This window comes from Syngnathus floridae, chromosome 18 (genome assembly GCF_059516105.1).
Source record: "Syngnathus floridae isolate MCC-2025c chromosome 18, RoL_Sflo_1.0, whole genome shotgun sequence".
Taxonomy (NCBI): domain Eukaryota; kingdom Metazoa; phylum Chordata; class Actinopteri; order Syngnathiformes; family Syngnathidae; genus Syngnathus; species Syngnathus floridae.
In genome coordinates, this window is record NC_142430.1 from 10,441,195 (window position 1) to 10,452,609 (window position 11,415).

Sequence of the window (11,415 nt, forward strand, 5' to 3'; positions counted from 1 at the left end):
CAGGAACTTCTCATGTTTGAACATCTCGCCTATCGTCTCATATCGCATAGCCAATGTAAAAGATGAAGACGGCGGTGCAGTAGGCCAAAGCATTAATACTACTCAGTGGTGCGCTAAATTAATTTTGGATTGCTTCTCTGGGTTTGGACAAAATTGTTGTGTTGAGAGGGAGGGAGGGAGGGAGGGAGGGAGGGAGGGAGGGAGAGGGGCAGGCAAAAAAAAAGATTAAGCTTTTTAATTACCCTGGGTAATTCATTCCATCAAATAAATCCCAGCTGAATTGAGTTATGTCAGCCACGTGTGATTAAAAGATGTCACGTGCACATTTTCATTTTCCACTCATTTAAGGAAAAACAAATAGACAATGCTAAAAATGTAACCCCCTTTTCAAATGTTCTAATGAGCTTTACACAAAATCCACCTTTCTCCATCTTGCAAATGAAATGAGCCCTATTTGCTGTATAAATGTAATGATATTATATTATTATAAAATGACTGACAATTCTAGACGACGACTTCTGACATCCTACCATTTGCTGTCACTCAGGTGAAAAAATGAAAAGGAAAATATCCAACAATGAATTGATTTCACTCATATTTTAAAGCATTTGCCGACCTCCACGGGGCCATCTAGTCATTTCTGATTTGCATTCCCCAAGTCACGCCAACCCCAATGAATGAGCTTTAGCTTGAGATAATTGCCTTTGTGTGTTTGGGTGTATACTTGCACTACACTGGGTGGCTTTTGATATCAGAGCTGAATTCACCAGTGTGTGAATGTCTTTGTGAGAAGTTAATCGCTTATGGTGGGCTGGGATAGCTCCGTGCCCTTGACATGTGTTTGACAAGAGCTCAATGTGTAAATCCATTAATTAGCGACATCGCTTCTGCTTGGGCTGCTGCTGCTGGTGTTGCTACCCTGGAAGTGCTAAAAGCAGCAATGGGAATAGTCAGGGCATGCTTGGCTTCACTGGAGCAGTTTGGGTTGATGACCGACCGCTGTGGATAGGAAATTGAAAGGATAGCACCTTGGCAGATGGCCGCCCCTCCACACCCTAACCCTATCCCTAACCCTAACCCTAACCCTAACCCTAACCCTAACCCTACAGGCCGAAAATGGGACCAGGTGTTTTCGAGCGGCTACACACTTTGATAGATACATATGGAGATAGTAGAGATACACGACCAACCGTTCAATTGAGTATTGTCCAGGAAAAGACTTTTCAAGGGGTTTTCTAATCATCCATTCGCCTTCTATCTAACACAATTAGCAAAGTATAATAACCACCGGTTGCTGAAAATGGGCCTAAGTAGGTATTGCATTAAAATCAGACATTTGCAGCCAGAATAGTCATTAACAATGTATTCCTGATGAGTTTAACCTTTTATCCTCATTGTAAAAACAGCTATTTTATGTTCAATCGATTGATTCAGAATAAGGAGGCGCCGACACCATTGGCAACATTATCCTCAAGTAGTAGTAGTTTCTGTTCCGTTTCGATGAATTCGATATAGTATGTTTGAAGAGCAAATCAAATAATGTGAAGTGGAATGATGTCTGACTGGCTTAAACACTATAAAGCATTTACTGTCTGTGCTGTTGTTAGAGTACTAATAAACACATTTTCTGTAGGGGGTAGAAAAAGAGAATAATTACACAGTGGGGATGCATAAAGGAGTGTTGACACCACTTATAGCCTATTTCAGTGTGTATTTTATGTGTGTTTAGACAACAAAATGGGCTTTTATTTTAGGTGGAAGCCAGATGTTGATGTCCTTTTGGACTACTCACTTCCTTCCCTACTGCCTTCCTGAGCCTGTATACTTCATTAATTAAAAACAATCATTTTTCTCCTCTATTGCCCATCCTCCCCGCTGTCCCCTTTTGTAATTAAATGTTCAAAAATACTACCCCTGCGTGTGACTTGAATACAAGCAAAGAAAAAGAGACCTGCTGTGTACAGTTTCATTATGCAGCAGATGCGTCGGTGTTGTCAAGGCCTCAAACTTCAATCTAATGAGAAAATAATTAGCTAAAATTGAAATGCTTAGCAGTGAAGGAAATTGGGGAAAAATTGGTAGGGTGCTGAGTAAATGATGCTGTCAGGCATATATACTATGTGGACAAAAATCATTTCTTTTTCCAAGGATTTGGGTGTGGAAACAAATGACAAGTGTGGACCTTCATGAGCAATACATTGCATCTCATCCACATACTCTGATGCATTTACTCAAGTTTCCTTCCCCCCCCCCCCCAACTCTTCTCACTTTAGTTTGTTCTATTTTGCTCAAAATAGCAATTCCCTTCGAAATTACGCTGACAAATGCTTCCGTCAAGCCAAAATGGCAAGAAAAAAAATTAATTGAGTACTACAGTGTAGCTTAATACATCACAGCACATCAACATAATCCCCAGATAACATGCAAATATGTCACCAAGGGGGTGTGAGTACAATTGAGCAGGTTTTTTTTTAACCTAATTTTTTTTTCTTCTCATTAGCGCCTCTGTTTTAAGATGTACTTTATTCTCTTATTTATATTTTGTTGTTTGACATGTTTGTGTATTGTTGTGCATGCTTGATTATTATTTTATTTTTTTTGGTAATTGTTTATATAGTTGTCTTGAACTCTTCTTGAAGTCTTTGTCCTTCTCAGGGTTGTTTGATCACCAACACATCCTGATATGAACAATGTCAAAAGAACCCGGAGCAAATCCTGAACCAGCAGATGTTCATTCATCTTTTCTCACCCGCTGTTCTAGCAGCCTGTTGGCGTGGCGTGCTATTTAACACAATCCACATTTGAATGTTCATGTTCTTCTATGTGGGAAAATCAACTCCAAAGAAATTCCAATTTTTTTTCTCAACTCACTCACTTTGCAAAAATGCATCCCCATGGCAAAAACATGGAAAACTATCATTTGTTTTCAAATGCCAGCGTCTGTGTGGACATGGCCTTTTAACTTGCTGTAATAAGATGATGTAGTCGACTCGACACGGCGTGCTGTGTGTGTGTCAGCATAAAAGAAAACATAGATACACGGCTATCCAGTATAAATATTTGCAGACAGAAATGAGGTGGACGGACCAAGGCAACCGCTAGAATATTAACTAGTGACAGAGGCGGAGGCTGTCAGTCTCAGCTTTCTCCATCATCAACTTCCTCAGAGCTTTGTCTTTGCTCCTTCATACTCGAGCACCTTCCGTCTCACCTTGACCACTGTATTCTTCTCCGGCGAGATCTTCAGTTTGTTTTTCTGCATCTCTCTCGCCCCACCCTTCGCATTAATCTTAATGTTGCAATGAAGCAACTTTTAATCATTTCTGCATGTTTTTTTTCGAACCACAGAATTGAATCAGAGATGAGAAGAGGGAGGAATATACAGAATGCATTAATGTTTCATGGGGAAAGATGATGATTATTTCATGTTGTCATCTCTTGATGTTGCTTTTCTCCGTTCGATTTTTCTTTCACCTTTTTAGGTATCCAATGTGAAGGAATTGGTCCCCAGTAATTGTCAGACTGACAGGTGCCATCAAAGAGAGGGCTCCTGTCAAGACACATGCAAAGGAAAGCCTCAGGTCAAGTCTACTGTTGCTACCTTGCCACTTGTTACACACTGGCCATCTGAAAAAAAAGAGTCCTAGTGGGCCTTTTTGGCCTGGGGAGGGAGGTAGCCAATGGCTACCTTGCTTGTTTGTATCTGTTCAAAACTGAAAAGATACCAACTGAAGCTATGACTGGATTTCTCTGAAAATGATCAGATGTGTTTCAAAAAGTGTGTTAAAGCTTTAAATGGATGAGTTCATCCTCAAAAATGGACAAAGGAGCGGCCACCCTGTCGCGCCGCCTCTGTGAATTTTAAATACATACATGTTGACAGTACCTGCTAGTCTCACTCCATCCAATATACTTTTGGTTTTTCTAACCCTAACCCTAACCCTAACCCTAACCCTAATTATACAGATTTTTGGGGTTGTTTTCCCGATCACTTTAGCCCAAGTCTGAAGCTTGAAACCTCTAACAAAGAATGAGCAGCGTTGTTGTGAGCGCTGGGCTTTGCTGACACAGCCGGCCGCCACAGCCCCATCATTGATTGGCAAGGATCACAGGGCTTAATCTGCTGAAGCAGGGCACACACTCAATCCATCACATCATATTTGATTGCTCATTCATGTCTGCTTTTCAACGCCACTATTGAAGTTTAAAAAAAGACTACAGCGTTACTAATGCTGACACCTTTCTCGGTACCAAGTCATTTAATGACTGTTTCAATTGTCATAAAGTCATGACTTTGTTTAGAGAACCATGACCTCTGAGTTTTGGCTTTTTAAATGCATGCACGGGGACACTGGTGACAACTTTGTATATAACGTGATTGCATGCAATTGATTTAAGGCTGGAATGGGAATTCCAGCCAGGTCTTGGTGAAAACCTGAGGGAGGGAGAAGGAGGGTTTGTTTTCAATCTTTAATACCTAATAAACCATCATGAACCAAGACTATTTATGTTTCTATATACCAAGGTACACAATGTGCTATGAAATATTAATGTCTGGTAGCGCTGGCTGTCCCGTATAGGCTGATTATTTAGAGCAGGCCTCCCATCGGCATATGCTAATAAATAGACAATGCTGACATGTCTGTAGCAGCCCCTTCAATGTGCTCGCTGAATTAAAAATTGATATTGCTTGTGGCCCTCACGTATAGACGCACACGTCCAATGTCTTTATAGCTGTGCTTCCTGAGTACCTACCGACCTACCTACCTACCTACCTAGCAGCCACTTGGGAATGGGGTGACTGGCTTGAGCCAAAGCACAAGAGAAGGATGACAAATGCTGTTATTTGAAAAATGAATGGCAAAAGACATGACCCCGAGACAGTCTTGTGGTTGCTTGTTGTGGTAATGCATGCAACCGGCAGCATGCCTGCTTGCATGTGATTCACATAAATACGTTTTGGGGGTCCGCCATAAATAAAGCAGTCAAGTCTGCCATCTTGTGGTGTAAAAGTGTCATTGCTACAAGCCTCAGTTCCACTAAATCAGACAAGCACTTGAACAAGAGATGGCTTGAACATGGTAAGATCATAAAATGTTAAATATGTTCAGTTATTTAAAAAAAAGAGCCAAAACAGTCGATGGAGTGCAGACATAAGTATGTGTTAAAGTAGGGTGAACAGACGTCCTCTATTACCCAGGCTTTTGACTCGATAGTTTATGAAGCAGTTCATGTAATGACGCCAAGATACCACAAGACGGCAGTGCCCCCATTCACATGTATGTAACCCAGCGCAAAATGAACATGTCAATTTTTCGTTTTCAACCAGACATCCACTATGTACAATACACTACCCAATATAAAAGCCGAGTTTCCCCGCCACAATTGCAGAATGGTTTATAACTTTAGCCGGTGATCGGGAGACTATGGTTCGAACCCCACACGAAGCAGTCTTTGAAAGTTGGATGAGTTCGGTTCTCCCGAACATAAGGCAAAATTCTTACTGACTGCACAATGGAGTATTATACTATGGTGGGGCAATTTGATAAAATTATCGAGTTGAGCAAGTTGGAATTTTGAAGTACACTATCAAAAAAAAGGCTCAATCTCACCAGCCAAATGGCATAGTGGTTTAAAACTTTAGCCGGCGATCGGGAGACCATGGTTCAAGCCTCACACGAAGCAGACATTGAACTGAAGTTGGAAGAGTGTGGGACTCGAACTCGGTTTTCCCAAACATAAGGCAAAATTCTTACTCACCACACTAGAGAGTATTATGGTATGAATGCGCAATTTGATGAAATTATCTTTTTGAGCAAGTTGAAATTTTACAGTACACTACCCTAATAAAAGGCCGGCTTTCGCCGGCCGAATGGCGTAATGGTTTTTAACTTTACCCGGTGATCGGGAGACCATGGTTCGAGCCCCACACGAAGCAGTCTTTGAGCTAAAGTTGGAACTTTACTGTTACTCTGAACTTTTCCTGATGATAATAAAAGAAAATCTCCCTTCGTCAACCCACAGGCAATGGTCGAGCGGTTAACACCTTTGCCTTCGATTACTGCAATGCTGGTTCGAGGCCCGATCCCTCCAAAGATTACACTTTGCAGTTTCTCTCTCGCTTTTCTGTTGAGCGCCTCGGTGTAAGAGTTTTTTTTTCTTTTTTTTTCCTCCTTTTGATGACGTCATCACAAAAAGAGTATAAAAGGCGTCAAGAACGCGACGATCAGTCTTTCACTCTCCTCTGACAGCGAGCGCCACGCTGCTCTGGTCCGTCCACCTGCTGCACCATCCGCACTCCATTCCAGAACGGACAAGGTTCAATATTTGTTCATCTTTTGAAACTAACTACTTTTGCTCTCTTTCAGCGTCAAGATGCACTTTGGGCGTGCTTCCATCTTGCAAGCTAAAAAGTTTGCAGAAGCTAGCGTTAGCAGTTAGCGTCTTCAACGACCACCAAAACGCATTTATTTGGCGTGCATTTTGGTGCAACCAAATAATTGAAGCATTTAACGGCGGGTAAGTACATGTACATTTTGAAAACTCAAGCACGCACCGTGTGGAAAGATCACTAACACCATTTATGCACAAACATTTAGGAACGTCTGGACGACAGCGCCGTTTGGCCGAAGGTAAGTAGACAAGGCAGCGTTTGCATAAATCCACCAGAGAATTACGGAAACGGGTATTTCGATGCATTCGTGTTAATTGTCTGCTTTCTGTCTGCAGGTGCAAATCCTCAAAACGAGCCCGTCATGGCCGACTGACTTTCTGTGAGTTTTAAAGTCAACTCTTTCAATCGACTGCTTCTAATGGTCTTCTCATTTCTGTCCACAGGCCTGCATCTGGAACACAGGGAGATTGACAGATTGAGAGAGCAAGGCATCTCATCAAATTGACTAAAGCAAACTTTTGTTCTTTTGTCTGCAGGGTCCAAAATGGCTGACTTGCAGTCCTTGCATGGCTTCATGAGACACTTGCAGGTAGGTCTACTCTTGCTCAATTTGCTTGTTAGGGTGAAAATGTAAAAGCAGAATGGTTGTAACGTTACCGTGTCTTTCAGACCAGCGAGCTGTGGTTGGAGAGACGTCCGGTGCTGCCGTCCATTCCTCACTGGTGAAACACGCACGCGTCCAAATGTTTGACACATGTCAAACATTTCAGCATGTTTTTTCTCCTTTTGTCCAGCAGGTGGTGCCGAAGGACCTAGTTTCTGCAGCATGGCTCTACTGGTGGGATCAAGGTTTTGAACCTGTGGAATCGTCAACCTCTTGTCCCACGTGCTGACAGGTGACAAACTTGGCATTGTTTAAAAGCAGTTACCTACTTTTTTTTTTTTTTATGCCTCACTCTTCCTGCAGAGCACTTTCCAGTAAGGATGCAGTTTGAAAATCTCCCATCTGTCATTTGTGTTGTGTGCAGGTGGCCACCCTGGAGATTCTTTGCAACATTTCAGAAACTCTGCATGTGCACCAGTGACCAGCTGCTTCCAGTCTACAGTTCAAAATAAAAGCTGTAAACTTAAATTGAGTTGTCAATGTTCCTTTTCTTTACAGGCAGAGATGACAAATCCTGGTCCACAAAGTGCAAAGCCTGCCACAGTTTGTCTTCAGCCACAACGACTCTAAGCGTGTCACCTGGATCCGTGCTGCCTGAAGGGCCCTCTGCTGGTAAGAGGAGGAAAGTAAATTACATTTGAGCTAACATGTTTCAAAATTTGTATCAGTTACTTTTGTGTCCAGTGTGGAGCACCATCAAGTACCTGCTTGCAGCGGAAGCTGAGGACCAGAACAAAGCTGCAGACCAGCAGCAATTCAGTTTCCTTGTTCCTGCCTCAGCAACCTGAGAAGTGAGGCACTTTAAATGCTCCTCATTGCAAAATCTTATCTTTATTCCAATAATTTTTTTCTCCTATTTGATGACAGGCAGCAAGGATCAATCAACTTCCTGGGCCATGCAGCAAGGAACAAAATCAGCTTCCTGGTCATGCAGCTTGCAATAGTCGGTGCCATGAACAACTCTACTTGCGCACTGGTATGTTTCATGCCAAAACCTTTTCTGCACAAAACGTTGACTTAGCTTTTTACTTACCAATCTCTTTGTCTTGGGTCCAGGCATGGAGTAACACTCGTCCCACTGGCTGACCACTCGTCTCTCTGGCCGACCACTTCACCACTCGTCCCTCTGGCCGACCACTTCACCACTCGTCCCTCCGGCCGACCACTTCACCACTCGGCAAAGAGCAGATTGCCATCCAACTTGTTACTTTGTTGTGATTGTTTACTCTGCAAAAGAAATAAAGCTTTATTACAAATAACACAAACTTTCAACTCTTCACTTTCAAACATCACATCTTAAACTTTAAAACAAAACCAAAAATAATTCTTTTCTTTCAATAAATTTAGAAAAAAATTTTTTTAATTTTTTTTTTTCCCCACCCAAAAAATTTCTGGATTTTTTTTTTTTTTTTTACAGATTTTTTTCTGGTGAAATTTTTGAGAAATGGGGCGGAACGTGACTGGAATACTGCTTCATGATTGGCCGAGAGCGCTAAAACTGGGTGGAGCCAGGAGAATAAAAGGCCGTGGTTGGCTGAAAAGTGGGCGTGGATATGCAAATGAGGTACTCTGTGATTGGTTAGAGTTTGAGTGGGCGTGGTCTACTTAAAATGAAGCAATCTGATTGGTCCAATGTGCAAATGCTGCATTCTGATTGGCTGTCAGAAAGTGGGCGTGGCTATGCAAATTTCGAGCCAAGCCGTGATTGGCCAATTTGAAATTGGGCAGAGTTAGGAGGCGGGCAAAGTGGCACTTAGGTTTTGGAAGGTTCTTTTCAGCTTGGAGTTGAGTGTTTGCCTTGAGCCACTGAACAGAGCCAAGTCTTTGACTGCTTCTCTCTATCTCCACATGACTCAAAGTGACTGCAACTGTACAATTGCATTACTTTGACTCATGTGGAAACAGAGAGAAGCAGCAAAGACTTGGCTCTGTTGCAGTGACGCTCACCTCAAGGCTGAAAACTTGTGTCCATAGTAGTAGACACTTAGGTTTGGAAGTGAGCAACTCTCACCTCAAGACTTCAAACTGTACTTTGCCAATGCAGTGACCACCAAGCATGAAAGACTTGCTCATGAATCACAAAGACTCACATTCCACTTGAACAATTTATTGAATAGAAAAGCAGTTTGAAAAGGCCCTGCCTAAATGCATGGAAGCAGCTTAAAAGTGCTTGATGAGCTCAGGTATGATGTCACTTACTTCTCCTGGCAGGCACTAGGGGGAAGGTGAGCACATTCAAACAGTGCAAACGTCTCTCACTGGGACAAAACCTAAGTGCCAGGTACTCCACAGTACCACCACCACCACCACCAGTCACTTTTGGACAGGTTTTTCCATGACACTGACGCAAACCAAGTCAGTTAAATATATGTTTCTGACTAACTTGGTTTGCATCAATGTCATCGAAAAACACATTCAGACGAGTGTGATGATGATATTGTGCAGTAGCTGGCACTTAGGTTTTGTGAGAGATGTCAGCTGCTTGCATGTGCTCACCTTCCCCCTGGTGTGCCATGACAGTATGACATCGCACATCAGCTCCTCAAGCACATACCACTACCAACTAACATCACTTACACACATTTTCTTTTTTTTTTTTTTAGCTTTATATATTTTTTCAAATTCAAGTCATGTTATTTGAAGAACAAAGTGGTACACTTTCACTTTTCATGAGTGCCAACTATGATCAAACATATACTTTTTAAGTTCAAATGCAAGTACATTTTTCAAAACTATACTTCTTACATTGACATGTAACTTGAACGACTGTAGAGCAATTATTTTGTTTCTTTTTACTGTGGCCCAAATAATCAACAGGACAAGGTCCACCTTGCTCGTCACCAAAGGCATAATACTACATGGAAAATAGGGAGGTACCTTTCGAGATATGCAGATAGACGACCAGCAGCCGACGTGGAGCCTCCGGTCTTCAAGTTGGACATGGAAAAACATAGAAAAACAACGTTCAAGTCGAACGCTTTCCTTGATGATCCATTGACTGACAGCCGAGTGAGTGCTGTTTGTGGGTGGGCGTGCTAGCTAACGCTCCACCTCTGGTTTCACGAGAGCTAGCGAGTTTCCACGGACGTAACGACTAACAATGACTCTCCTTTCATGTCATTGTTTACATGTATGCGTGTACATACATTCAGCAGATCGAGAGCTTGGAAAAAGTTGACAAGACTCACTCGAAACCCCAAACGGTAACAACCTGAGGAGCTAGCTGCTCGCTGAAGCGGAAGTGTACGGTAGCCGAGAAAGCTCAATTCAAGTCACCAAAAAGCGCGTCTTTGGCAACTTGCACAAAAGACACTCCCACATCATGCATACAACACTAGTTCAGATAATTAAGTAAACACGCATAAAAGATGCTCAAAAACTTGTTTAAAAGACCGGCCTTGTCAAAAAAATGATATTCTGTCATATAGTTTGAGTTTCATACAAATTTGTATTGTACCTTTGATCAAATTTGACAGGGATAGTAAATGATTTAAAATAAATTATATAGAGCTGCTAGCAAAGCCCACTTTGACCATTCATTTGGTAGCCAAACGGAACCGAGGGACACCCCTTCCTGACTACTACGGAGCCTTCCGTGCTTGCACTACCCTGGTAGGCACAATAACTTACATTTTTGCAGAAACACACATTCTCTGTTTCAATGATGAATTGTGAGAGCAAGCTTTCGGGTGTCATGCGATCGTGGCAAGTTAACGAGTCCCTCACGTCGATACTGCTAGATGGAACGAGTGAAATGTGTTTTCATTTGCAGTTGATTTTATTCGGAGCAGTTTTGTCATGGACATTTCATTTGAAGGCACAGGAAAAGGTCAACAAAAAGACTGCGACTTGCGTCTGTACACTGACCCAACTCCAGCCATTTCTTGAGGTCACACCTGACCAGTTTGACCAGTATGTGTGAAGTAAGTTTTTTTTTTCTTTCGTTGAAATAAAATTCACCATGTATATGTGAGACTGGTATACAGAACGAACAGCACATACTGGTGTGTCCTCTCGGACAAGCAAGACATCAGAGAGAAATATGGACTTGAGTGGAAGAAGGACCTGAGCTCACTCTTTGTGGGCACTCACAGAGAAACTTTGCAAATGTTACATGCCTGCCTGTCAAGGTTGGAAAACAGAAAACTGTATGAAGCAAGGATTTTTGTGCTGTGTTTTGACTTGAAACTTTTGTGTTATTTATTTTAATCTTTTGTAATGTGTACCTTTTTTTTTAAAGTTGTATGATGGGTTTCGATTATTGTTTGGACCCAAAGTTTTATACTTTTGTCAATAAACCAACTAACTAACTATAGTAAGGCTTTATTTCGTACAAAAATGACCAGGCATAGTAAGT

General features: G+C 42.0%; 2 long non-coding RNA genes across 15 annotated transcripts; one reads left to right on the plus strand and one right to left on the minus strand.

The window, feature by feature from the left end:
- The first annotated feature begins 6,078 nt into the window (after window positions 1-6,078).
- On the plus strand, window positions 6,079-8,323 carry LOC148383007 (uncharacterized). Of its 12 annotated transcripts, none has more exons than XR_015853924.1 (12): window positions 6,087-6,270; window positions 6,369-6,519; window positions 6,600-6,632; window positions 6,730-6,773; window positions 6,838-6,983; window positions 7,064-7,116; window positions 7,192-7,290; window positions 7,362-7,475; window positions 7,557-7,670; window positions 7,727-7,849; window positions 7,926-8,034; window positions 8,115-8,323. It is a non-coding gene; the product is annotated as an uncharacterized LOC148383007 (long non-coding RNA). The 12 variants fall into 12 exon arrangements; XR_015853920.1 differs by having other exon boundaries at window positions 6,117-6,270; window positions 7,743-7,849; XR_015853926.1 differs by having other exon boundaries at window positions 6,117-6,270; window positions 7,423-7,475; window positions 7,743-7,849.
- On the minus strand, window positions 6,431-10,321 carry LOC148383008 (uncharacterized). 3 transcript variants are annotated; one of them, XR_015853935.1, is made up of 6 exons: window positions 9,936-10,320; window positions 8,092-8,285; window positions 7,763-7,842; window positions 7,638-7,667; window positions 7,052-7,494; window positions 6,431-6,845 (listed from the first exon to the last, which is right to left on the minus strand). It is a non-coding gene; the product is annotated as an uncharacterized LOC148383008 (long non-coding RNA). The 3 variants fall into 3 exon arrangements; XR_015853934.1 differs by having other exon boundaries at window positions 7,052-7,664; window positions 9,936-10,321; XR_015853933.1 differs by having other exon boundaries at window positions 7,052-7,667.
- Window positions 10,322-11,415: the final 1,094 nt, after the last annotated feature.